The sequence below is a fragment of the Ambystoma mexicanum genome, chromosome 13 (assembly GCF_040938575.1).
Source record: "Ambystoma mexicanum isolate Mex_15411 chromosome 13, UKY_AmexF1_1, whole genome shotgun sequence".
Classification (NCBI taxonomy): domain Eukaryota; kingdom Metazoa; phylum Chordata; class Amphibia; order Caudata; family Ambystomatidae; genus Ambystoma; species Ambystoma mexicanum.
The window spans coordinates 668,888,386-668,914,526 of NC_090938.1; positions in this window are offsets into that span (position 1 = coordinate 668,888,386).

Below are 26,141 nucleotides of genomic sequence, written 5' to 3' on the forward strand. Positions count from 1 at the left end.
CCTCGCAACTCTATGATAAGTGGCGCATGCTTGGCAGGGGAGACGGGACGCATTACGATAAGGATTTGGCCTTAGTAAACAAAATCTATCTCATCACCCAGGCATGGATGGCTGTCCACGGTCTATGCCTGAATGATGACAAAACTGAGGTCATCATATTAGGAACTACCTCCAACCTCAATAAACTTGGCCACAAATATACCTCCTTTAATATCGATGGCAACATTATTAAAGTTGCGAAAGAGGTAAAAACCTTAGGCTTTTACCTCGACTCCACCCTCACCTTTGCTAAACAGATTAATTCCCTGGCCTCTGCCTCTGCTTACACATGTAAGCTGATTAGAGCCGGCAAACCGTTCCTATCTACTAATAGCTGTACTATTCTGGCCAGAGCTTTAATTTTGTCCAAATTGGACTATTGTAACTCCCTATACCTGGGCGCCAGCAAGTACATCATCAACAAAATTCAAATTCTACAGAATAATGACCTTACAGCGGCATTGGGCATAGCTAGAAAAGAGCACATCTCAGAGTTAAGAAGACAGAATAATTGGCTTTCCACCAGCGACACAATTCTGCTGAAAACAGCCTCGTTAACACATAAGTGCCTAAACAACGCTGCGCCTTGCCACCTTATGGAGAGAATCAATAGAAAATCTTCCAATCGTCCCACCCGGACTGCAAACACAAAGGGGGTCATTACGAGTTTGGAGGTAGCCATGGCGCTAATAGCAGCTAATTAGCATGTGGCTAATAGCCATGGCTGCCTCCAAATTCGTGTCCGGGTCCGGGTAGTCGGAATGGAGACTTACCAGTCATTCCAACCTTGGAGGACCCGATAAGTCCCCATTAAGAAAACCATTCCCCATTCCCATTCGAGCCCCCATAGGGCTCACTGGGAATGGGGAAGGAGCTAATAATGAGCCCGCAAATAGCAGGCCCGTTATTAGCTCCCTGGTTCCTTAGCGGCTCCCGCTAAGGGCGGCTGGTAAAGGGACCTCGGAATGCGGCGGTAGGGGGTTAACGGCACCAGCATCCTTACCGGTGCCGTTAACCCCTTACCGCCGCACTCGTAATGCGGCCCAAACTGTCTAATTGTAATTAGGTTCAAATTGACTAAAGCCGGAGTGAGAAGCTTCCCTGTCAAAGTTGCGTAGCTATGGAATTCCCCCCCCCTCCCTTCCTGAGGGTTGACCAAACTTTTCTGAACTTCAGACATAACATCATTAACTGGCTCAGAGAAAGGGACCACTAATGTACACTAGCTACTGTCCTACTGTCTCTTCTCTACCTTGCACCACTCATTGGCCCTCATTACAACACCGGCGGTAACCAGTGGCGCTATCAGCACCATGGTTGCTGCCGGTATTGTAATGAGTCCGCCAATGGTAAATGGGGAAATACCGCCCCATTCCAAGGTTGGCGGGGCGGTAATTCCCCATTTAACATTGGCCCTTCCCCATTCCCATTTTTGCCCCATAGGGCTCAATGGGACTGTGGAAGGTGGTAATTACGGTACCGCAAATTGTGGTACCGTAATTACCTCAGAAGTCCCTTTGAGGGTCCCTTCTTTAACAGCTGGTCCAGACCAGCCGTTAAGGTCAGGAGCTGCAAAGGGATGTTGTAATCAGGCGTTAAGGGTGTAACGGCACCGACACCTTTTACGGCGCCGTTAAACCCTTAACGCCATGGTCGTAATGACCCCCATTATCTTGTACTGTAAATAGATACCACAAAGCCTATTTATGCTGAACCGCTTTCTTGTAAATTATGTATTGATGTTTTGATTATTCTTATTGTACGTATACATTTGTCAATTGCCTACTGATTATATCCTCTTTGTAAATTGCTTGTTTTGCTTCTATGTAACTATGTAACCTAAGTTTAAAGTATTCATGTATCTACCTGCTCCTCTGCGCCCTGATACCTCCAGATCTGGTGCGTATTACAAATAAATAAATAAACAAACAAACAAACAAACAAATAAACAAACAAATCTGAAGCTTGGACACAGAAAGGCAATTTTTCTTTTGCATTTGTGACAATGTGTAAGTGTGTGTGAGGTATTGTTGATAGGGACGCAAAACATTCATTGACACCATGAGTTCCCCATTTAGGAAAAAGGAAGCTCTGCAGGCAGAGATTGTCCTGAAGTAACAATCCCACGGTGGACAGAGAGTCTGTATTACAAACTGGCAAAGACCTGGGCGTGTGGTGCAGGTTTGAGTGAGAACTAGGATATGGGTATAGGAGAGGCAGGTCCGGTCGAGGTGGCGGCGTGCTTGTAACAGGTACTTGTAGAAAAAGGAAAGGAGTGCTTAGCTTTGGGCAGACGAGGTTGGATTTTATTTCATGCATTCAGAAAGGTGCATCAGCAGAATGTAGAATTGCAGGCGAGTGTCCTGAAATTGGAAAAGGAGCTGGCTGCTGAGAAACAGACTGCGTTAACAGCAGCTTCAGATGAAATTGTATCATGATAAGGCCGATAAATATCAAGCAGTAGCCGAGCGAGCTGCTGTGAGAGTTGCCCGATACAAATATCTAAAAAGAAAAGGGAGAGTGAATACCCACAAGGCGGCAACAGTGATTGCCTCCAAAGGGGTTGATTGGGACCCCGACCAATGGGACGGGGATGTATTCGATAGTACTAGTTCGGAGAGTCGTTTGGATAGGGAGGTACCGTCCAAACCAGAGCCTGACAGAAAGGGGGTGACCGCTAAGCCAGTTACTCGTAAACGAGCCGGTCCACATCTGAATAATCCTAGAAGTGGTTTAGTGGATTTGACCACATTGGAGGATTATTCTCAATAAGAGGTTGGGGGAATGATAAACCGATAGAAACAGAGGGTTGGTGATCCTCTGTTAACATGGATGGTCAGATTATTTGACGGGGGTGCAGCTGGTCTCCTTGTAGGTTCGAACCGATTCTCCACGATTTCTGTCATTGTCCCATGAAACTAATATTCAGGAGGTATTACATGAAGGGCCGCCTCCTTATGCCCAGGGAAGAGATTCAACGCTTTCTCTATTACAGTTAGCTGCTCATGGGTGTAATCGCAAGTATCCGATTACATCGGACAGGCCCCGCGAGGCGAAGAAGTGGTACACCCTGAGAGAGGCAATTCAAAGACTTAGGGAGCATGCCATGAAAGAAGCCATCCATATTGAGGATCCGGAGCATATGGGGGTAGTGACATTATCGATCTCAGCATGAAGCACAATCATTCGGACTGCTCCACCGGCATACAAAAATGTCATTATGACCCTGCGGGTGGGGATGACCAGTAAACTAACAGATGAGGTGGTGGATGCTATCAGACAGTTAGTGGACCGAGGGGAATGGGTACAAGAATTTATAAACGGACCCCTGGAAAGAGGTTTGATAGTAGAGATACATGTGTATCCAGAAAAGACATGTTATTGACGCTGCTAAAAGATGGAGTGCCACGCAAAGATATTGATGGAATTGAAACTCGCAAAATGTATCAGCTGTATAAAAAGCAAGGGCTTGAGGGGAAAGAGAGGTATAAGCAAGTGAAAGGCAGTCCCCATCTTCTCTGCCTGAAGAAGAAATGGATGAGGGCTCCCACCATATCAGCAGACCTATGCTGACTTACGGAAAGTTGTGAGTGCAATGTTGGAGACAGAGTCCAAATGTACGCATTTGAAATATGAATAGGATTGTGGTCAAATTCCGGTAGCGTCCGCCCGGATTAAGGTAGACAGACGACCTCATGTAAATGTGAAATTATTTTGGCAATCAGGAAATACATAAGAGGTTCAAGCTTTGATTGATAATGGGGCAGAGTCCTCATTAATTCATGGGAATCCTTCAAGATTTATTGGTAGACATTTCACTATTACTGGACTGGGAGGGAAAGAGACCCCCGCAGTTCAAACGAAAGTTGATATGAAGAGTGGTAATTTGAGAAGGAATAAATATCAAATGTTGATTGTTCTCATACCTGAATATATTATTGGCTTTGATATTCTGGAGGGATTGACTTTAGGACTGAGAGGTAAAACGTATCAGTTTGGGGTGAGTGCATTGACGTGTACCCCCGTCATTGTGGGAACTTTGAAAATGCTCCACGTGCAGGTTCCTTTCGCCACAAAACGGCTATCTATGAAACAATATTGTATTCCTGGGAGGCAGAAGGAGATTTCAGACACCATTAAAGGATATGTTGAAGCAGGCATGCTAGGTCCTATAACCACGGCTTGGAACAATCCGGTCTGGCCGGTTAAGAAGCTGGACGGAAGCTGTAGAATGACTGTGGATTATCGTGAGTTGAATAAGTAAACTCAGCCCTTGATACCCGCAGTTCCATATGTGGTTACCTTGATCAAAAAGGTGCAGACATTCGAAGGAACTTGGTATGCACTGATAAATTTGGCAAATGCGTTCTTCACTGTAACAATTGAAGAAGAATGCCAATAACAGTTTGCATTTTCCTGTAATGGGGGGCAGAATACGTTTCAACGTTTGCACCTGGGGTACATGCATAGCCCAACCATTTGCCACCGGCTGGTGGCGGGACAACTGGATAAGATCCCCTGTGAACCTGATGTACACATTTCGCACTACACTGATGACATTCTGATACAGGGAAAGGATGAGCAGAGTGTGTGGACGCACCTAAACACCATTTTTGAGGGTTTGAGAAAGGAAGGATGGGAAATTAATGAGAGGAAAACCCATGGTCCAACGGAAATTGTGATTTTTCTGGGATTCCAGTGGCATAATAGGCCTTGTGAGATGGTGCCGAAAGGCTAAACAAAAGATCTTTGATTTTGCTACATCGGTGAATAAGAAACAACCCAAACAGTTTATAGTGTTGTTTGGGTTTTGGAGACAACATATACCACATTTGGGGCAGATTCTAGCGCCACTCCACAAAGTAACACAGAAAAAATCTGACTTTGAGTGGGGCGAGGAGCAAGAGAAAGCATTCTAGCTAGCAAAAGATACAAATCAGAGGCTGCTTGATTTATGGCCTTTGAGGGGAGGGGATGTTGAATTGAATGTATCTGTACATGAAAACTATGTCAATTGGAGCTTGTGGCTAAAACAGGACAGGGAGCATGTTCCTTTGGGATTTTGGAATCGGAAGTTACCCAAAGTTGGTGGCCGATATACTCCCTTTGAAAAGCAATTGTTGGCATGTTATTGGGCTCTTGTGGATACCGAACAGATGACGGTGGGTCATGATGTATTGATCCGACCGGAAATTCTGTTCATGTAATAGGTAGTGAGCGTGAACAAAACACATTGAATAGGACATGCTCAAGAAGCTAGCATCATTAAATGGAAGTGGTACATTCAAGATCGTGCAAAAACGGGGAAGGGTGGAATTGCGAAATTACATGAGCAAGTGGCTGGTGTTACGTTGGTCGATCTGGAACCCAAGTAGGGGACTCACATTTTTGAGTATCCTGTAAAATGGGGAGTCTCTTATGGGGATTTCACCAGTGAACAAACTGAACATGCTTGGTTCACCGATGGTTCAGCTAAATATGTAGGGACTGAGCGACACTGGAAGGCAGTGGCGTATAATCCCAAAATGAAGAAAATATTGACCACATCGGGGAAAGGGAAGAGTAGCCAGTTTGCAGAATTTTATGCAGTTTATCAGGCATTGAAGCAAGAAGCACCTGGATGTTGTTATATATACACTGATTCATGGTCTGTCGTGAATGGACTAGCTGTTTGGCTGCCAACATGGTAGAAGAATGAATGGAAGATTCATGCAAAGAATTATGGGTAAAAGAACTGTGGCAAGATGTTGCAGAAATGTTAATGGACAGTGATGTGATGGTGTATCATGTGGATGCACACTGTGTGACAGACTCACTGGGACGTTGGTTCAATTCTGTTGCAGATGAACATGCCAAAACTACAGCTATGGATGCGAGTTCTCAGGAAAATGATCTGGAAGGAATTGTTAAGTGGAAAAACCAGAAAGTGGGCATCTTGGAGAACAGGCTACTATCAGGTGGGCACACGATCGAGGAATTAGCATTCCTTTAGAAGTAGTGAAAACCGTAATTTTGCAATGTCCAGTGTGTCAGCATCAGAAACAGAGATCTATTCCACATGTCATTTGTGGTAAACTGAAATGAGGTATTTTACCTGGTCAAATCTGGCAGATTGATTATATCGGTCCGATGCCAATTAGCAGAGGATGTCAATACGCGTGCACGATTGTGGACACATAGTTAGAATATTTGATGGTTCTACCATGCAAAAGAGCCACACAATTGAATGCTGTCAAATTGTTAGTTCAAGTGGCCATATATTATAGAATATCTTTACAGATTCAGAGTGACTATGGGTCACAATTTAAAGGACTATTCTCAGGAAAAGGGTGTCAAATGAATGTTCATGTCCCCTATCACCCTGAGGCTTTGGGACTGATTGAGAGAATTAATGGGTTGTTGAAAGAATAGTTGCGAAAAACTGGTGAGGGGACTCTGAAAGGGTGGCGTGAACACGTTCTCGACGCGGTGCAAGTGTTGAATAACAGACCCATCGCCAATGGTGAGGCCCCATTAATGCATATGTTAATGCCAGCCTTACAAATAAAACCAAATAGAGCATTTTAAACATTGATGTATTGGGAAATATCACCTGGAGCGCTAGCTCCTTATCAAGCAACACCAGAATCGGCTGGGGTGGATTTACATGCAAGGGAAGAGATTAGACTTGAACCCAGAGGAATCAGTGTTATCAACACGGGAATTGGAATGCAAATTCCATCAGACCATATGGGATTAATTGCCCCTAGATCTGGATTAGCATTGAGAGGAATCCAGGTATTGGGAGGGATTGCTGATGCCCACTATCAATGAGAGATAAAAGTGACTCTAATCAATAATGGAGAGAACATGCTACCTATCCATAAAGGTGATAGGGTGGCGCAGTTAATTATTGTACCTGTAAAGTTGTCTATGGTAAAGAAGGGAGAGCCACCCTCTGTGATAACTACACGTGGGGATAAAGGTTTTGGCTCATCAGGCAGAATGGTTCAGAGAGCAAAAGTTTGGGTTGAGAAACCTAGCGGTCCGCCGGTTCTGGCAGATGTAATTGCAGCAGAAGAGGACCAAGTTGTTTTTGCAATGGAACCAGGGAAGAGAAAATTGAGTCATGTTCCCGCTGACAAATGCTATTTACGTGGGTAATGTACTTCACTGATATCTTGTTTTTTTCTGATTTTATTTTTCCAGACCCTGTGTGTGATGTTTGGATTTGGCGAATGTCTCCATCGCGCAACTGAATCCGATGATCTGGATGACAACGAACGGCTTTGATGTTACCGTGTTGCCTGATGCCGAATCAACTGCGTTGTATCGTGGCCCCTTAAGGAAACGCCGGAGCCATGGGCGTGATGATTTGCCCCCTTCCATGACTTCCATGTCTTTTGTGCGGCATGGCTATGCTGCAGTTGTCGGGCAGCCTGATAATGTATGGGTCTTTTTGGGCCATCGTGTGTTGAACATCTCTCGCACTTCTGCTTAGCTGATTTTCATGATGCTGCAAACTTAATTTCGACGTGCCTTGTGGCCGTAGCAACGCCGCCCCTGTGTTGCAGCACACTTTCAGAGTAGTGCATAATGATTCTCTCGTGGAGGATTCAGATGTCAGAGGCTCTTTTTCTGTCTATGAGTATTGCTAATTTTGTGCAGACACTGCTCGCAAATGGAGGAATATGACCCATATTGTCACCTAAGATATTGTTCCTGCTGATGTTTGCTACTTGATGACTTGTGATCCTCAGCGCATTGGCAAATGTCGGCAATTGGACTTGACTAAGGAACGGAGTGGCACTGACTTTGAAAATCGTTTATGTACCCGATCTATGCCTGTTTGTACTAATGTGTCTAATAATATGTTCTGTAATGTCACTGTTTTGGCTGCCAGTCATATTCGACATGTGAAGATTCTTACTGGTTGGCTGTTTTCCTGCGGTAACCTTACCATCTCTTATATTCCTGCTAACATTTCTGGTGACTCCTGTGCTTTGACACGCCTTAGTCTGATGATGTTTCCCTTACAGCCTGATATTCGTCACTCTACGCGTTCTGTTCATCTTATTGGCCTAGCCCCTGACTGTGATTCTAATGTGCATCGATTGCCTGAACCTGAGGTTTTGGTGCTCACATTTTCCTTAGTGGGTGTTTGGGGTTTAGCTGCTGGGGGCTATACATCCTTGATTAGATAAGCCTCTGTAGTTGTTAAGGGGCTTAATGAAACTTCTCAGGCTTTGACGGATCTGTTGCTTGCTAGCAGACATTTGAGAAAGGCTATTTTGCAAAACAGGGCTGCTATAGATCATTTGTTTTTGAAGCACAATTTGGGTTTCAATGCCGTTGAAGGGATGTGTTGTTTTGATTTGGACGATCGTTCCCGTTCTATTGAAAAGCACATTGGCAGTTTGTGGGACCTGATTTTCCAAGTCACTCAGGACCACGGCAGAAGCTGGTGGGATCACTTGTTTTTGTGGATTCCGGAGGCACTGCGTTATGTGTTTTTGTATTGTGTTTTGCTTTTGCTGCGTTTTATGTTTTGGTTGTTTGTTGTTGTTGTATTTCTTGTGTTCCCAATCTGGTAAGGATGTTTTGTCAATTTCAGAAACCGTCTTTTGTTTCATTGAGACATAGCAATTGATTGTCCAAAGGGTGGACTGTAATCCGTGTGCGAAAATGAGCTATAACATGCTGCCGATGCGCAGCCATTTTGGACATTCACTTCCAAACTGCAATGAAAATCTACATTTCTGTGAGCTCAGTTAGAAGGCAGACATGAATTCTGCAATGATTGCAATATTATATTATGAAACAGAGGAGCTCACAATAAAGGCTAGTTGCTGTATTGTTCGCTAAAGGACAAGCCGAGAAGAGAGTCAGAGATGTGCAGGTGCATTGATAAGGGGTGCTGGGAAAGAGCGCATGGAAGACAAGCTGGGTTTTTCCAGTACTGTCTGGATTTTTCTGCTCTTTGCCTCCCATGCTTGCTGTCTGTCCTTCGGCCGGGGACAGTTTGCAACCTATGAGGGGCAGGGATTTGTCCCCCATAAGAAGAGGGTTATCCTGATGACCAGACAGAGAATTGGAACCCCAGGTGATGAAGTGAACCCCAGGTGATGAAGTCTCACTGTGGGGGAGGGCGCTCCACTCCAGACCCCTTGGTACGTGTGATTTCTCTTCATGCCTGCCTCTGGACTGGGTAGTGTCATCGTGGCTGAGATGAAGTTTTCTCTTACAGCTGCACTAACAGTGATGTAGTCCCTTTTGTAACTATTCTTATTTGTGTGTCTATGTATAACCAATTGCATTTATTCCAACAGTTATCTCTATGCTTATTACGTGTGTGAATAAATGGCCTGTAAAGAGCCAATTATATTCAAATCATTGGTCTAGCTGTGTATTATTGCCTTCCTGAGTCCAAGAACATTTGGCCCGTGCAATAGGGTGAGTAGTTCTGAGGTCATTACACGTGTCTGAAAAGCAAAACAGATGGGTGAAGGGAGAGTCTTGCTCAATCCTTGTAGTCTTTATCTTCACCTCTATGGCAGAAGACTTTGGGAAGACTGTACCCTAATATGGTTCAGGTGAAACCTTCCTTTGTTGTGCAAAGATGAATCAATTTAAAGAGAGTGTCACCCCCTTAGATACTCAATTCGCCATATCGTATTGGTCCATTTCGATAACAATCTTTCTGTAAAGGTCAATTCTGGCTCTAGTAACTAGAGTATTTTCCTGTTGATGTATGTCCCAGAGTGCTTTGTCTGCAGGGAATCTGGAGGGGGCACAGGAAGGGAGAGAGTCATAAGATACTCCAATATGGTCGGAAAATTCCCGGGTCTGTAACTTCTCTCATGGTTGTTTTAACTCCATCCATTCTCCTGTGTGCATTGCATCAAAGACACTCCAGTGATTAATACCCTGGTGTGACCTCTCCATTGTCCTGGCAGGGCTTTTCTGTGATGCACTGGTCCCCTCCTTACACCCTGGGCTATATCCTGTCCTCCTGGGAATGTGACAAGGATTCCCAGAGAGAAGAATGAGTGTCTAGGGCTAAACTCAAATGGTCTGCTTTGAGTGAAACTCAGTCCCAGACAGCTTATACACAAAAGGCCCTGACAGTTGAATGAGTCACTAGAAAACATGCAGACAATAAAACGGCATCAAAGGTGTTTTGCCTGCATAACCTTATATTGCCATAGGCCAAGACAAACATGGCTTATATGTATTTATTATTCAAACTGTCACCAAGCCTTGTGGGTACACAATTATATATAACTGAAAACTCCTTGTTAACTTTCAAACAAATTCATGTTTTGTTCCAAAAAAGACTAATGTGAAATTTAGAATACCTTTGGTTCTCTGAATGCCAGTAAGACATCCTTCAGAGGGCACCTTTCTGAATGAAGTAGTCATGAATGTTGCCTCCAGATCTCACTTCCTGAGACTGATAGGAAATGTTAGTCACCATAGTGACTACTGTACTCCTAGTCCAGTGTCTCCTTTCCCCCATACTTATGACAGTTCCCACTGAGCGTGACGTGTCCGGAGCCATAGCAAGCCCAAGCCCCCTTCTCTTTTAAACATTTAGAGAGAGCACAGAACCCCACCTGATGCTCCTCCCCCTCAGTCCCTGATCCGCTGAGGGGACTGTGAGGACCTGTCTAACTAGCTTTTAGGGGGATGGAGGCCAGGTGTATGGAGGAAAGCGGACATTGGACTAGGAGTACAGTAGTAACCACAATGAGTAACATTTCCTTACTCAAACATCTCATGCCCATTTCTCCATACTTATGGGAGAGTACAAAGAACTACTAACCCAGGGAGGATGGACTTAGATTGTAGCAATAATATTCCTGAGGACTGCTTCTCCGAATTCTACATCAGACCTGCATGTAGGCACCCATTGCCTAATGTTAAAAAAAGGTTGATGGTGCATGTGGCTACCTTGCATATGGCCTATCAAGGAACATGGCATGGTAGTTTTTACTGATTGTTTGCCCCACCAAAGGTGACAAAAATCCTGCCTGAGGACCCAAGAGGCCTAGTCCTCTGAAGACAGAACCTCAAGGCCCTGTGAACATCTAGGGTGTGCAAGATCCAATCAGCATCTGATTGAGGGTGTGGAAAAAATACAGGTAACGTTATCTACTGATACATATGGAAATCAGAAACCACCTTGCCTAAAATGGGGTGATGCTTCCACAACGCTACCATGTCTTTATGAAAAGAAAGGTAAGATTAAGATTCATCAATAAATATGGCTTGGAGTTTGTGTCATGATTCCTGCCCCTCATGTCCCCAGCCCTCCAAGATGTCAGGCTGGAGCCAGGCCACGATCACCTACATGGCCCTCAAGGGCCTCTCCATCCCCCCAAAGACCCTCTTGAAGTCATACTTGGCGCTTGTGGCACCAGACTCACTCATTCCCATAGGATAACATTGGGGATTGGACTTGTAGTGCATTGATGGGGACAAGATGGATGCCCCCACATATTTCGGTTCCCAGAACTGCATGTGCAGCCTAGTCTTTTGGGTGTGGTTCAGCCCAGAGACACCTGGGATACCCAGAGACTATTTAAGCCATGCCCAGGCTGAGAAACATGCTTTGTGTTTTCTGCACCTGCAGCGTGACACTCACCATGTTTGGATCGGTCTCCAGTAGGCCTGCATCTTTCTTCTGCGCTCAGCTTCAGCAAGAACACTGTTAGGAACAGCCGTACCTTGCCACGCTTCTGCCCATCATTCATCGCTTCTTCTGTTCTGCGGGCATCTTGGACAGTGTCCTTCCCATACCGGCACGCCACTTCCTAAGGAAAAAGGAAAAGAACAGAAAAAAGGCATTAGTAAGCATTCAGCAAATCTTTGCTTATTTTTAAAGACTGTACAAGCTTCAAACGCTTACCTGAATCCCAGCTGCTCTGGGGAAACTCTGTCTCCGGAACTTTTCATCCATCTGCAAGAGGGAAAAGACACTCCAGGTTAGCGTGGAAACATCTAGAGGCGCCGCATACCGCGCTTACTCACCGCATTTCTTCTTCATAACCGGTATCCACGCTGAAAACGTTGCGGCACCTAAAAGACACAGAAAAAGAACTCAGTTCAATACAAATACAAAAGGGTTGCATCGCGCATCGCGCTCTCACTCACCTTCAGCGCTACTCATCTCAGCAGCGCGTCGCCATCCCCGGACGCCGGCCATCATCTGAGGAAGGAAAGGAACGAAGTTAGAGAACTGTTCAAAAGACTCATTATACTTACCTGTCGGACTCTTGCCAGTGATGTAACTAGGCAGCAACAAGCCTGCATCAATCAACGCGCCCCTGCGCTGAAAGCAGGACGGAGAGCACACTTTCCAAGAAAACAAGGTGAGCTGTGGATCAAAGGGAAGGGTTGGCCCCCGGGGAAGAAGGGGTTCAAGCACACAGAGACCATAGGGAGTTAAACTCTACCAATCCTGTGTTTCAGGCCCAGTCTCCAGTCGAGTAGACTCCAGGGAAGGGTTCGAGGTCATAAGAGATCAGAACAGGCTGAGTGATGTCCCCGTGGATACCAGGTGAGCGTTACAGTTTGCTGATACAATGGGCCTCATTACGACCCAGGCGGTAAGTTACCGCCTGGGCCGTGACTTTACCACCATGGCGTAAACTACGTTTACGCCATGGTGGTTGGCGGACTTACCGCCCCATTCCGACCTTGGCGGGGCGGTAAGTCCCCAATCCCCATTTACCCTTCCCCATTCCCATTTTTGCTCCATAGGGCATAATGGGAGTGGGGAAGGCGTTAATTACGCCACCGTAAATTACGGTGGCGTAATTAACTCCATGGTCCCTTAGCGCCATGGATTTTAACACCCGCTAAAATCGGGTGTTAAAACCTCCATGGCGCTAGGGGAACTCGTAATTGGCGGTAAGGGGTCGGCGCAGCTAACGCTGGCGTTAACCCCTTACCGCCAGGGTTGTAATGAGGCCCAATGAGCTAAAGTGATTGCGAGTAGAAAAATGGTCTTCCAAGTGACTAGACATAAATCACTAGATGCCATTGGTCTGAATTTCTGATGCGCGAGGACCGTCAAAAATACCTTTAGATCCCTTGATCCTGCTAAATATCTACGGCCCCAATGTCGATGATCCCGAGTTTTTCACTCATCTCGCGTCCCTTCTGGATGGATTCCCATTGGTGCCCATTCTCTGGGGGGGCGATTTTAATACAATATTCGATGTGGATCTCGATAGATCAGGTTCTCGACCCCGTCACCTTACCAAGGCCGCGTATGCTACACTTTCTTCACTTCCCCGTCTGGCCCTGTATGATGCATGGAGGCTTCTCTACCCCGATTCTCGCACCTTCTCCTTCTATTCCTCGGTGCACGATTCCTTTTCCCGCATTGACAGATGGCTAGTCTCTGATGTGTTCATAGGAAGCATCTCAAACATGTCGATTCTCCCCAGGACTCTCTCCGACCACTCGCCAATAACTATTACCCTATCCTGGGGTGTCGATTGCGACCGTACTAGACACTGGAGGATGAAGCCACTCTCCCTCCTCGATCCGGTCTTCAGTTCGGAATTGGAGTCGGCAATTGAGGAGTTCTTTGAGATCAACTCCGGGTCCGTCTCGTCACAAGCTACCCTCTGGGAGGCTTTTAAGGCCTACGTCAGGGGCATCGCCCTCTCTAAAGAAAATGGCATCCTTAAAACCATCCGTAGGGAGATCGCCGAGAGTGAGGCCACACTGTCCAGGCTGGAGGCCCAATATTCATTAAAACATACCCCTGAGACCCTTGCCCGGATCGGCACGGAGCTAGACACCTTCGGGGCTCTTGCGGATCGCGAGCAGAGATTTCTCGATAACCCTGGGTTGGCAAGGAGATACGGCGAGGGGGAACGACCGTCTCGTCTCCTGGCTAGGCTTCTCCGCCGTGAGTTCGGTTCCCCACCCATTCCTGGCATTGAGAGACCTGATGGATCCCTAGCCACTTCCCCCGGCGATGTTAACTCCGAATTCCTTTCCTTTTATCAATCCTTATATGCTAACTCAGATAAAGCCACTATAGCTGAAATTGATGCCTACCTGGACAGGCTCCCCCTCTCGGTTCTTTCCCCCGATACTATTGAGGCGCTTGAGAGCCCATTTACTCCCTCGGATCTTTCGGAGGCCATAGATTCCCTCTCATCAGGCAAGTCCCCGGGTTCTGATGGAATACCGATCGAGTTTTATAAACGATTTAAGTCCTTACTACTCCCTCAACTGGTCACGCTTTGGGAGGAGTCGTTGTTGGCTGGTCAGCTCCCACCCACGCTCCGCGAAGCTACTATCACCGTCCTCTTAAAACCGGGCAAACCCCCCACTCAATGCGGCTCCTATCGGCCACTTTCATTAATCAATTGCGATGTCAAGATCTATGCTAAATTACTGGCTCTACGCCTAGCCCCCTTCATGCCATATATCATTCATCCTGACCAGGCGGGGTTTATTCCGGGACGCTCTACCGCCCTAAATCTGAGGCGCCTTTTTAATGTTATAAGTAGGGTGAGCCCGGACGTCCATGCCGTGGCCGCCACCCTCGACATGCAAAAGGCCTTTGATTCTGTTTCATGGAGTTATCTCTGGCGAGTACTTGATAAATGCAAATTCGGTTCCACGTTTCTGTCCTGGGTCAAGCTTCTATATTCAAATCCAGTGGCCAGGGTCCGCACCGAGGGCCGCTGCTCTTCTCTTTTCCAGATAGCTAGGGGTACTAGACAGGGCTGCCCTTTTTCTCCATTAATTTTCGCTGTGGCAATGGAACCGTTCGCGGATATGCTCCGCCATTTCCATTCCCATAGAGGTCTACGTACCGCCGGGGTCTCGGATATAGTTTCCTTATATGCTGACGACGCTTTACTCTTTATTCGCTCCCCTGAGGCCAACCTTGCCCCAATTATGGAGGATGTTGTCCTCTTTGGTAATATGTCAGGCCTGACGGTCAACTGCGCCAAATCAACTCTTTTCCCACTCACCCCTGGCACACTCCCCCCTCCCGACGCTCTTGGATTCACATGGGCCCAATCCGAGATTACATATTTGGGTGTGGTGGTGTCGCGACACTTCGATCGGGTTTTCGAGAGGAACTACCTAGCATACCTCTCAGATCTCACGCAAAGAATTCAGGGTTGGAACAATCTTCCTATTTCATTGGCTGGGAGGGTCGGAATACTGAAGATGGTGGTACTCCCTCAACTATTGTACAGATTCGCCAATATCCCACAATGGCCGGGAGGTGAGTTCTTTCAGTCATTAACACGAACCCTCAACACTTTCCTCTGGCACTCCGGGGCGGTCCGCCTTAAGTACAAGACGCTGGCCCTTCCTATGGAGTCTGGTGGCTTTGGTGCACCTGACTTTCTTGGGTACTGGCTAGCAGCCCAGCTTCAACACGTTGCACATTGGTTCAATGTGTCCGACCCCCCTCCCCATGTCAGGCTAGAGGGTTTGTCGGCTGGTGACCGTGATATTGGGTCCCTGGTGATCGCACCTATCCCAATTGAATCAGGCTCATTAGACCCGGTGAGGTGCACATCATTAGCTTTATCCAAAACTTGGCAATTACTGGGCACTGCCCATCCCTTTCATGGTAACTTCCCGATCTGGAACTTTCTCCCTGGAATCCCACGGGTTCCCCCCTCGGTAGTTCGCACATGGGCTGAGGCGGGATTTGAATTGCTCCGAGACATATTTGTAGAAGGTAACTTCATAGAATGGCCTGACCTCCCTCCACCCCTCAGACAGCGCCCTTCGGTATGGCTTCAATACTCATCCCTCCGTAGAGTCCTCAAACATAAGTACCCGTGCTTCCCATCACTGCCGCCTGATGAGCCGGCGATCACTGAATTGACCTCTCCCTGCCCAATGAGGGGAAAAACTTCCAGACTATACACCTTGCTACAATCTAGATCCCCCCCTTCTTTCTCTAAACTAAAGCTAGCTTGGGAGTCTGACCTCGGGGTGGAAATTACCGAAGACCGTTGGTCCCATATGTGCTCACGTATCCAGGGGGTCTCCTTCAACTCCCGATTTAAACTAATTCAATTTAAGTTACTCCACAGGTACCATTATACTCCAGCCAGACTACACCGCATTTCGAATAGCTCTTCCCCTAGATGTCCTAGATGTGGCTTTGATGGAGCTGGCTACTTTCACATGTTATGGTCATGCCCCCGCCTCACCCAATTTTGGGAAGCTGTTTGCTCCACTGTCTCGTCGGTGCTCGAACACCCAATCTCCCCCAGCCCATTGAAATGCCTGTTTCATGACTTTCCCGAGCTCCACCGGGATTCGAGGAGATTGGCTGGCCTCTGTATGCTTCTGGCGGTTCGGGCGATACTACTCAGTTGGCTTCGACCTACTACTCCGACTCATGCAAACTGGCTTAAGGCGGTCACTTGGGCTTCCGACACGGAAGAATCTTGGGCGGTGCAGCAGCCCATCTGCTCTAGGCCCAGAGACATCTGGTTGAAGTTCCGATTATTTATGTCCCCTCCCGACACTGACTCAGGTCCCACATCCCCCGCGCCCTCCTCTTGTTGATCACTGGCCCTCCCCTGAATGGCCCCTTGCCGGGTATGTTATTGTCCTATTCCCTGTTGTGGGCGAGTCGAGCCCCCCTAACTGTTTTATGAGACTGAATTGTATTGAGTTGTCTGATTCTACATGCTCTTATTGCTCACCTGTATCTGTTCTACCAAGCTGAATAAAAATAAAAGTTTAAAAAAAAAAAAATACCTTTAGATCCCAATTCGCAATAGGGCGTTGAGTAGGGAGCAACAGGTAGACCAGTACCGCAGCGTGACTTTTGATTTTTGAATCAGCGAACGAGACTAGCCTTTCTATATTTGAGAGGTAAGCTCCAATAGCTGCTAGATAAGTTCTATAGGAAGAGACATGAGTTCCTTAATGAAACAGACTTCACAAGGAGAGGGTGATGTTGTCTATGGATGCCTGAAGGGTATATTTTACCTTATCCAATATCCAAGGACAGAAACTTAGCCACTTTCCACTATATTCATAGCGAGTAGTAGGTTTCCGGGATGCTCCTATCACCCTGAGGACATCGTCAGATAAACCCAAATGGCCATAAACTAATATTTCAGGTGCTAGAGTGCTAAGGAAAGCACCTGTTGGCAGGGATAAAACCCCTTGGCCTCCTGCTGGTGAAGCAGATCGTGAAGGAGGTGGAGAAGGAGAGGTAGTCCACTTGCCATAAGCAGTACGTCTGAAGACCAATGGGTGGCTACCAGAAGGAGCTCGCTCTGATTGGAGGCTCTGAACTCATGTAAGACCTTCGGAATCAGAGGAAGAGGTGGAAACACACATGCAAAAAGGTGGCTCCAGGCTATCGACAAACTGTCTCATAGTGACCCATCCGCTTTCATGAGGTGTAATTGCAACCCTTGGTGTTATTTCCAATTGAAAATAGATCCACCTGGGGATACCCTTGGAAGCAAACACCTACGGAGCAGCTGTTCACTCAGTTCTGTTGTATGTCAGAATCAGGAGACGGAAAAATCAATGTGGTTTGAACTTAGTAGCTGTATTTATCTTGAAAAAACCCTGTTCTATCCCTGGGCTCTGGTCCCTATGCTTAGAAAACAAAAAAAGTAAACAAATGCATGTCACAATGTCGTAGGAAGTTAAGTCTGTCCACCTTCTAGAAACTTAACTAGAATGATCATATCCCTACCACTACAAAGGAAACAAATCTAATCAAAAATATGAAATCACTAAAGGGCCTTTGCCCAAATGGTATGTCCCTGGCGGGTTTCTGACCCACCCTATATTGACTCAACATTAGACAGGTCATCTTGCCCTGAGCAGAATTCCAGCCAATGTCTCTGGGTCTTTCGCCCATTCCACAGTTCCAACCCAAATATTTAGCACATCTCCTTGGGGCTTCTCGCGAAATAGGTAATGGAATATGGAATGTCTCTAGGCTTCCAGGCCTACTATTCAATTTCAGTCCTGACCAACACACAGGGCCTCATTACAGATCAGGCGGTCCGGAAATAACGGTGGCGGTAAATCCGCCGCCACCGTTGTTTCCGGACCGCCTGATTCCGAATCCTGCAGGCGGGAGGTGATGTTCCCGCCAGGTCTGACCTGGCGGGTTTAACACCGCCCGCCTGCAGGCAGACGAGTAAACACCGGCAGCATTACGAGATGCTGCCGGTGTTTCCATGATCCCCATTCCCATTGAGTCCTATAGGTCCTATAGGACTCAATGGGAATGGGGATTAACACCATTCCGCCTCCGTGATTCCCGGAAAACCGGGATTGTAATGCCCTGGTATTTCCAGGAATCACGGAGGCGGAATGGTAATACGAGTCCGGCGGTAACCAGGCGGTTTTACCGCCTCGGTTACCGCCAGACTCGTAATGAGGTCCACAGTCTTCTTGCATCTTCTTAAACAGTTGGGACTTATACGGCCAGGTTCAGATCCCTTTCCCACTCCTACCACTCCCTGGGATCTCAGGTAGCACAGCCCCACTTACGCTTGATCTGGTGTCGGCACACTCTGGGCCCAATGGATTCTCAGGTAGCACAGCCCCACTTACGCTTGATGTGGTGTCGGCACACTCTGGGCCCAATGTATTCTCTGCTCACCCTGGCACTCAGGAGTCACACCCCTTGTGGAGTATCTGCTTTCTTTGTGCCGCATGGGCTATTTTGTCACTCAGCCTCTCTTGGGTCATTCACTTTCTCACCTCAGCTTGGGATACCTGGATTCTCATCCCAGCTCGGGTGGTTTTCTGCTTCAGTCCCCCTAGGACTATTCACCCTTTGACCCCGATTTTGACCCCAGCTTGGGCAGTCTGCGGCTTCAGCCCCTCTTGTGCTATTTTCTTTTTCATCCCGGTTTGGAGTATACTGATGTTTGCCCCGGTTCGGGAGGTTTTCTACTTCAGCCACTCTTGGGCTATTCACATTCTGACCCCTGTCTAGGGTATCTGTAGGGCTGCCTGTCCACATCCTGGTTCCTCAAACGCACTGTGTACCTGTGTTGCTATGATAGTGTTCCTCGGGAAAGGCAGCGGCACAGCTCCGGCTTTGGCTTCTGTGTCGGTTATGATGTTTCCCGTTGACTTGTCACAGGACCCCGGTGTCAGCTACAGCCGGCACCAGTCGAATACGTTTCCTGCGGTCACGTCATTTCTCTTGGTGGTGGGTCTGAGCTTCTCCTTCTCCAAGCCTGGCTCCAGGGAGCAGCATTTCGTGTGCAACCTCACTCCTCTGTGGTCCACGTCTCCTGCATGGGACGGCCTCCTGACTTCATCTCAAAGGGGGGACGGGCCTCCCTCTGCGCCGGGTCCAGAAGGTACTGTAGGTGAGTTGACAGTTGGACTGGTGACTGACTGAACTCTGATCAGCCATTCGTCCAAGTAAGGATACAAGTTGTTGCCTTTCATGCATAGAAATGCGTCCACCACTGCCATCAGCTAGGTAAACACCCTTGGGGCCGAGCTGAAGGGCTAGACTGATATCGATTGTGGCCTAAGGAGAACCGCAGGTAATGGCTTTGAGGAGGCCAAATGAGGATATGTAAATATGCATCCTGCAGATCATCAGCTACTAGCCAGTAACCTCGCTAAAGTGATGATCATATAAAAGAGGGCGTAATCACCTTGAGCTTTTCTTGGGGTAAGAAAAGGTTCAAGGGGGGAAAGGTCTAACACCATTCGCACTCCAGCTTTGTTTTTCTCCGCAACAGTGAAGAACCTTGAATACAAATATCAACCCTCCTCTGATGCAGGTACTCTTTCTATTGCCTCTGTGAGCAACATTTTGGATATCTCCTGTGAGAGGGAGAGGGAGATTGACAGACAACGCTGACTCCTTTTGGCAGGATAATAATTTTCAGTATTCAAATTAGCAGTTCTTCATTGTATAGGTGTATTCACCCTCCAGTCTCCACATAACACTTCTTTCTTGCCTCTTCAGAAATAAGGAAATCTCCCCAGTTTTCTTCTTCTTACTTTCCAGGGGAAGGCCATCGCTTTTGGATCCTGACCCTGGGGGTGGAGAAGCAAGGGAGGATTACCTGGGTAGAGGTTCCTTGGGGATTGGAGCTCAGACATCCTCAGGCGAGATGCAGTATTCTGCCCTCCCATTTCAGGAAGAATCCGCTATCCCAGAGGTAGTTATGTGATATTGTTGTACTGGTCCCACTGACTCACAAAAAGGCAAGGCATATTACCAAGCTGGAAATACCAGTAAGAGGGTGAAGGAGAGAGGCGAAACATGATATTCCCCTTTTACCTCTGAAGGCCAACCTAACCCTCCCCTGGCCCTTATGGGCTACTATAAGGCATCACCCCTCATTTCCCCACATTTGACATATTACACTACTGATACGAGGAAGAGGCAACTACGAGTAGTGAACACCAATAGGTTTTTTCATCACTCTGGTACTGAGACAAGAAAGAGGTGACTAGGAGTAGCAAACACATATAAGTGTTTTCACCACTCTGGTACTAAGACAAAGAAGAATGAACACCATTGGGGAAGTGAGGCATGTCCCACTAATTAATTGACTGAAGGGCAGGCAATTTAGCTGACTGGCCCACACCTGTGGGCCCGTAAAAACGCTGGGGCTGCAGAGCAAGGTGGAGGAGGCGAGCAAGGAGAGCAGAGGGCGAAACGGACTGGAGGGGAGCAAGTCGGAGTCAGGACCGGGAGCCGTGTGAGTCCGAAGAAGGAGAGGGATGCCTAGGCAGAGTGCGGGCTGTAAAATGGTCTAAATCTCAGGCAGAGCTCCAGTGGCCGATAGCAACAGCAGGAAGCTGTGCTCCGTCCCAAGCTGTGAGCCGCTGCAGCAAACAGAGGAGCGGGGAAAGCTTGCTGTGGCTGCCGCGAGGGAGGTGAAGGTTGAGCAGCACGCAGAGGGAGAACTGGCAAAGCTGCAGAGAGCGGTTGCACATAACCAGTGAGTGTAATTAAGGGAACACTCTGTCTGGAGCGCTCTGCTCATGCTGCTGTGTGAACTGAAAAAACAAACGTATGACTGTCGAATCACCTGAAAGCAACTGAACATAGTTTTGGACAGCAAAGTGATCATTTTAAGCAAGTAGTGACCATTTAAAAAGGAAGCATTAAACAAATATTGAATACCAAACTGAATGAAATGTAAGAAAATCTACGAGATGATAAAAGGCAAATGGGAAAGCGCCCATTTAAAAGAGCATACACGTGAAAGAATCTAATAGAAAGGTGGGGAGTAAATTATACCACTACAAAGTGAATTGGCAAAGTCAAGTGAACTTTATGAAACACTTGTGTATGAGCGCAATATAAATAAAATATCATATCATATCATTAATGCGCGATATAAATAAAATAAAATATATCATATCATTAATATCTACCATGTCGCAAGGCCAAAGACTGGCAGAAGTTGTGTGGCACATTGTGGCAAAGCCAAGAGGCTAATCAGGAGAGGCCAAGAAAGTGTGAACCTGCACGGAAAGCCAAGAGGCCAATAAGGAGAATCGAAGTGAAAGTGAATCTATACACAGGGGCAAATACAGAAGGACCTGTGTGGGCGGAAGAGCCTAGGGTTCCTGGATGCGTGACCTGTGATGGGTGGACCGTGTGGTCTGGTAACTGCACCTAGACCCGGAACTCTTAATGGTGAAAGATAAAGACATTGCGAAAGAAACCAAGAAGGAACACTTTACAGAGGTATTCTCCCTTTTCTCACCTTCCCCCAGAAGCCCACTGTTTCCAGAGCCCTGGTTCTCTGTAGGCCGGACTACTGCAATAACCTCTTTCTCAATCTGCCTAGCTCTACTCTTCACCCTCTTCAACTGATCCAGAACAGGACTTTAAGACTTATCTTGGCCTCAAGCCCAGGGCCCGCATTTCTCAGGCCCTGGAATCCCTCAACTGGTTCCCGGTGGCTGCAAGGATCAAGTTTAAGACCGTCTGCATCGTCCACAAAGCTTTCTGGGGCTGTGGCCCTCACTACCTTCAACTCTCTCTTCCTAAGTATCTTCCTCCTAGAGCCCTTTGCTTGTCTACTTCTAACTCTCTGTGGGTGAGTTGCTTCTCCAAGCAGAGAATAGCAGAGATATCTCTACTCTGCAGGTGCCTCCCTCTGGAATGGCCTCCCTGCCTTTCTCCGCCTTGAGCTGGATCTCCTTAGGTTCCTGAAGCTTCTCAAGACCTCAGTTTTCTCCTCCTCTTTTGTGCTCCCTCTCCCCTGCTAACCTTCCCTTGCTCCTGCTCCGTCCGCGCTGTCTGGCTGCTAAGTGTCCTTGAGTCTTACAGGGCATCAGTCCCCCTCTCCCCCAACCAGTCTCCCTGCACTTGCCGCCTGGCCCAACTTGCACTGCCACCTGGATAACCTAGCACTACCGAATTGAGATTGCCCCCTGCAGTCCCAGCCTTCCTTGCACTTAACTCAGGGTCCTGTTGCTCTGGTTGCACTTCTCAATGCATCCTCTCCCCTGCACTTCTTGTTGCGCACTTGCACAATCTCAATGGCACGAGGCCTGTAAGATTGTTGTCTTGTCCTTCCTTTGTTCCCACTCCCTTGCCTTGTTGCGCCTTGAAACACTTGTGTATAGGCGCATAATAAATAACAAATCAATCAATCAATTACAGGAACTGTTAATGTCATCCAAAAAGTATGTCAAGTTGACCTGGAGTTGTGCAGAAGCATTGGAAGCTTGAACCCAAGCATATATTGATACCCTAGAGTTTTGGGGAAGGGAACCCTGAGGCTTGATGAACTGCAATGTTGTCTTGAGGACGGAGTCCAGGACACCTTTTCTTTTGGAACTGTGCTGCCTTGAAGTTGGAGAAGGGGACCCCAAGGAACTGTGGAACTGTGTGAACTTGGGAAAAGTAATTTCAAGACTTTTTTGGTACTTTCTTGAACTTGGGGAAGGGCAGCTAAGAAGGAAGCTGAGAGCTGGGAGAAGCTCAGAACGTTGTTTGAACACTGATTGTTTTGTTGTTGACATCCCGACACATTGTTTGGCTTTAGTTGTGAGGCCAAGAATAGGTTTTAGACACAGGCAGACTTTTGAACTCTTTGACTCAGACTTTCCTTAGTTTCGTTCAGGGTGGGAAATCCCACCTTAGCATAGGGCAAGTTAGGCCTCCTACCATCCTGACATCTAATTTGATAAACCTTTATACTTTGAACTTTGGATCTGCTGCCTGTGTCTTAACTCATGATGCCTTCACACCTCACATATCCCCCCACCAGACCTTTGGCGATCAGTCAGGAAATCAGACCTGGACAGGTAGTCAGCCAACACCTGGAAGCTTGCTGGGCGATGCAACGTCAAGAACTCGAAGGGCTGCAGTGACAGAAACCATCTTCACACACTATGGTTCGTGTCCTTATGTCTCGCCAACCACTGCAGTGGGGAGTGATCCGTAAAGAGGGTGAATTGTCGACCCAATATGCAATACAAAGTGAGCCAACAGCTCACTTGAGAGCCAGACACCCCTTTTCTATGGTGGAATGGCCACTTCATGAGGCAGCAGCTTACAACAGATGAAACTAATAGGGTGCAGGTCCTCGGAACTTCTGTGCTAAAGGACAGAACCCAGTACCCCTTCTGATGCGTCTGATTTTAGGAAGAACAGTTCAGTGAATTTAAGGCACTGCAGAACTGGATTTGTGGATATACATTTATTCAGTTGTAGGAAAGCGTTTTGGGCTGCAGTGTTCTGGGACAGATTACGCATATTTTCAAGGAATCCGTAAAGGGTGTGGCTATGTCAGAGAACTTGGAAATACAAATTCTATAGTACCCTACGAAGCCTAAGAATGCTCTTATTTCTTTCTTTGTCTTTGGTAGTGGGATCCTCTCAATAGCCTTGATTTTGCTCATCTGGGGTCGTATGGTTACCCATCCTACCGTATAACCCAGAAACTTGTTTTCTGTGAATCCCAATATTGTCCTCTTTGGATCGATTTTCAGTCCAGTTTTCACCAGCCACTTCACCACCAAGTATATGTGTTTCAGATGCCTGAAAATGATGTCACAATTCGCTCCCTTTCGCTCACTTTCCTTCCACTTGGTGGCCTGATTTGTGGTGTATTCCCCAATGGACATTCCTTTCAAACCTTATGAGACAATGCTGTGGTGATTTGGTAGCGCTAAATCCTTAGTTTCCATGTCACTTCCCTTCCAAATCCATTCCAGGTTTTGGATAGCCAGTATGCTGCTTTGATAAAAAAACGATGAGCCTCATTATAAGTTTGCTGGGCCAGAAATAAGGGTGCCGGTAGCTCATCGCACCCTTGTTTCCGGACTGGCAAACTACTGTTTGCCTGCCGTGGCTACTGTGCCCGACAGGTCTGATCCTGCTGGGCGCAGCGGCCACAGTAGGCAGACCGTTCCCAGAAGTGTCAGCACCGTTAACAACGGTGCTGGCGCTTCCGAGTCTCCACTCCCATAGAGTCATGTGGGACTGTATGGGAATGGGGACTTACATTTTTGTTGGTAGCGCCGGCAGGGTTACCGCCAGACTCTTAATGAGGCCCTATGCTTCCAGAATGCCTGGAGCACTGCTTAATATCCACCCTTGAAGGACAAGGTTGGGTGAAGGATAGGCAGCACCTGTGGCTGGCAGGTGCTAGCAAGCAGCAAACCTGAGGCATGTGCTTATTACCCAGCTTTAAAAACATCAGTTTGCTGCAGTCCAGCACTGGTTGTTGATGGAGTGTTCCTAATTGTGACCGGTCCATTGTTCCGGGTTCTTACATTAGTGTCTAGTACCTAGTTTCTTATTGCTTGTTATCTTGACCCTGGATTTTGAATTTCGTTTGCTTGTTAGTATTGTGCTTATTAGTATTTTCTGCTTCCTAGATTCCCTTTTTGTCTTCTTCTGTTTGGCAGTCAGCACTTCCCAGTGCTTTCCTTTTTCCGTGCAGCCCAGTTTGTCTGTGTTCTTTATTATTTTGACTTTGTCTTTTCCTGCAGCGCAACCTTGATCCTTAGACTCCCCGCATTTATACATTTTCCATTTTGTCCCATTTTCCTTTCGTGTGTGGGGATGGTGGAGATTTTGCACTTTACTTTCTCTTGGAGACTTTTCCTGGTTTTCCCTCGCACTTCTCCCTTTGTTCCATATTGATTGTTAGATGTTGTGTGCTGTTGTATCCAGCTGATGTGTGAATGCCTATGTTTTCCTCAATATTCTGTGATCACTATTTGTACTTGTCCCTGGTCAGAAGTCTTAAGTATTAAGTTATCTTCCCATTGCTGCTACAGCCTTTTTGGGTCTCTGTTTGATCAACAGGGTTTGTGGGCTTCGCTACCATTTCTGGTGGTGTTTCTCATCCTTGTGAGTGTTGTCTTGAAGATACCTTATACGATACCATCACAGATCCTGTTGTTGCTTGTCCTGTATGTGGGCTTAGCACTAACAGTACCTGCAACAGTAATTGTGGGTGAGGAGCTAGACGACTTTCTTTTTAATCAATAGGAGCTTCTAAGTAATTACCCCACATCCCTTTTCATATATTTTTATTCTTTTCACGCTCTACTTGCACATCCTGGGTTTTAGTTTACATGCGTCTTGCTTCCTGAGTGCATGTTGTTTGACTCAAAGCTATTCACTGTGTCTTCTTGTGTATGTTTCCCTTGCCATATTCACTGCCTTTGTTCTCTCATGACAAATGATAATGTCGTCTAGATAAGCTGCGTCATTTGTGTCATAAGGCTGTATTATGCAGTCCATTAGCCTCTGGAAAGTTACGGGCGCTCCGTGTAACCAGAATGGTAATACCTTGAACTGGTACAGTCCGTGTGGACTGTTAAGAAAGATGTTTTTTCCTTATCTTGGGGTTTCAATGGTATCTGCCAATATTCTTTACTGAGGTTGATGGTACTGAAGAAAAACGTTGCCATGCCATCATTTTGTTGTCATTTGTGGCCAAAAGAACCACTACTTTATCACATGTCTTATAGGTTTGCATTCTACTTTTCTTTTTGTAATGGGGTTCTTGCTCTTTTGGGCTCTTCCCAGGTTTTCTAGGCCCATCACTCTCAAATTGTCCGTATGTGTCTTTAGCATTTCCACGTATTTGGTGAGTGGTATTTCCTCCTTATGTTCC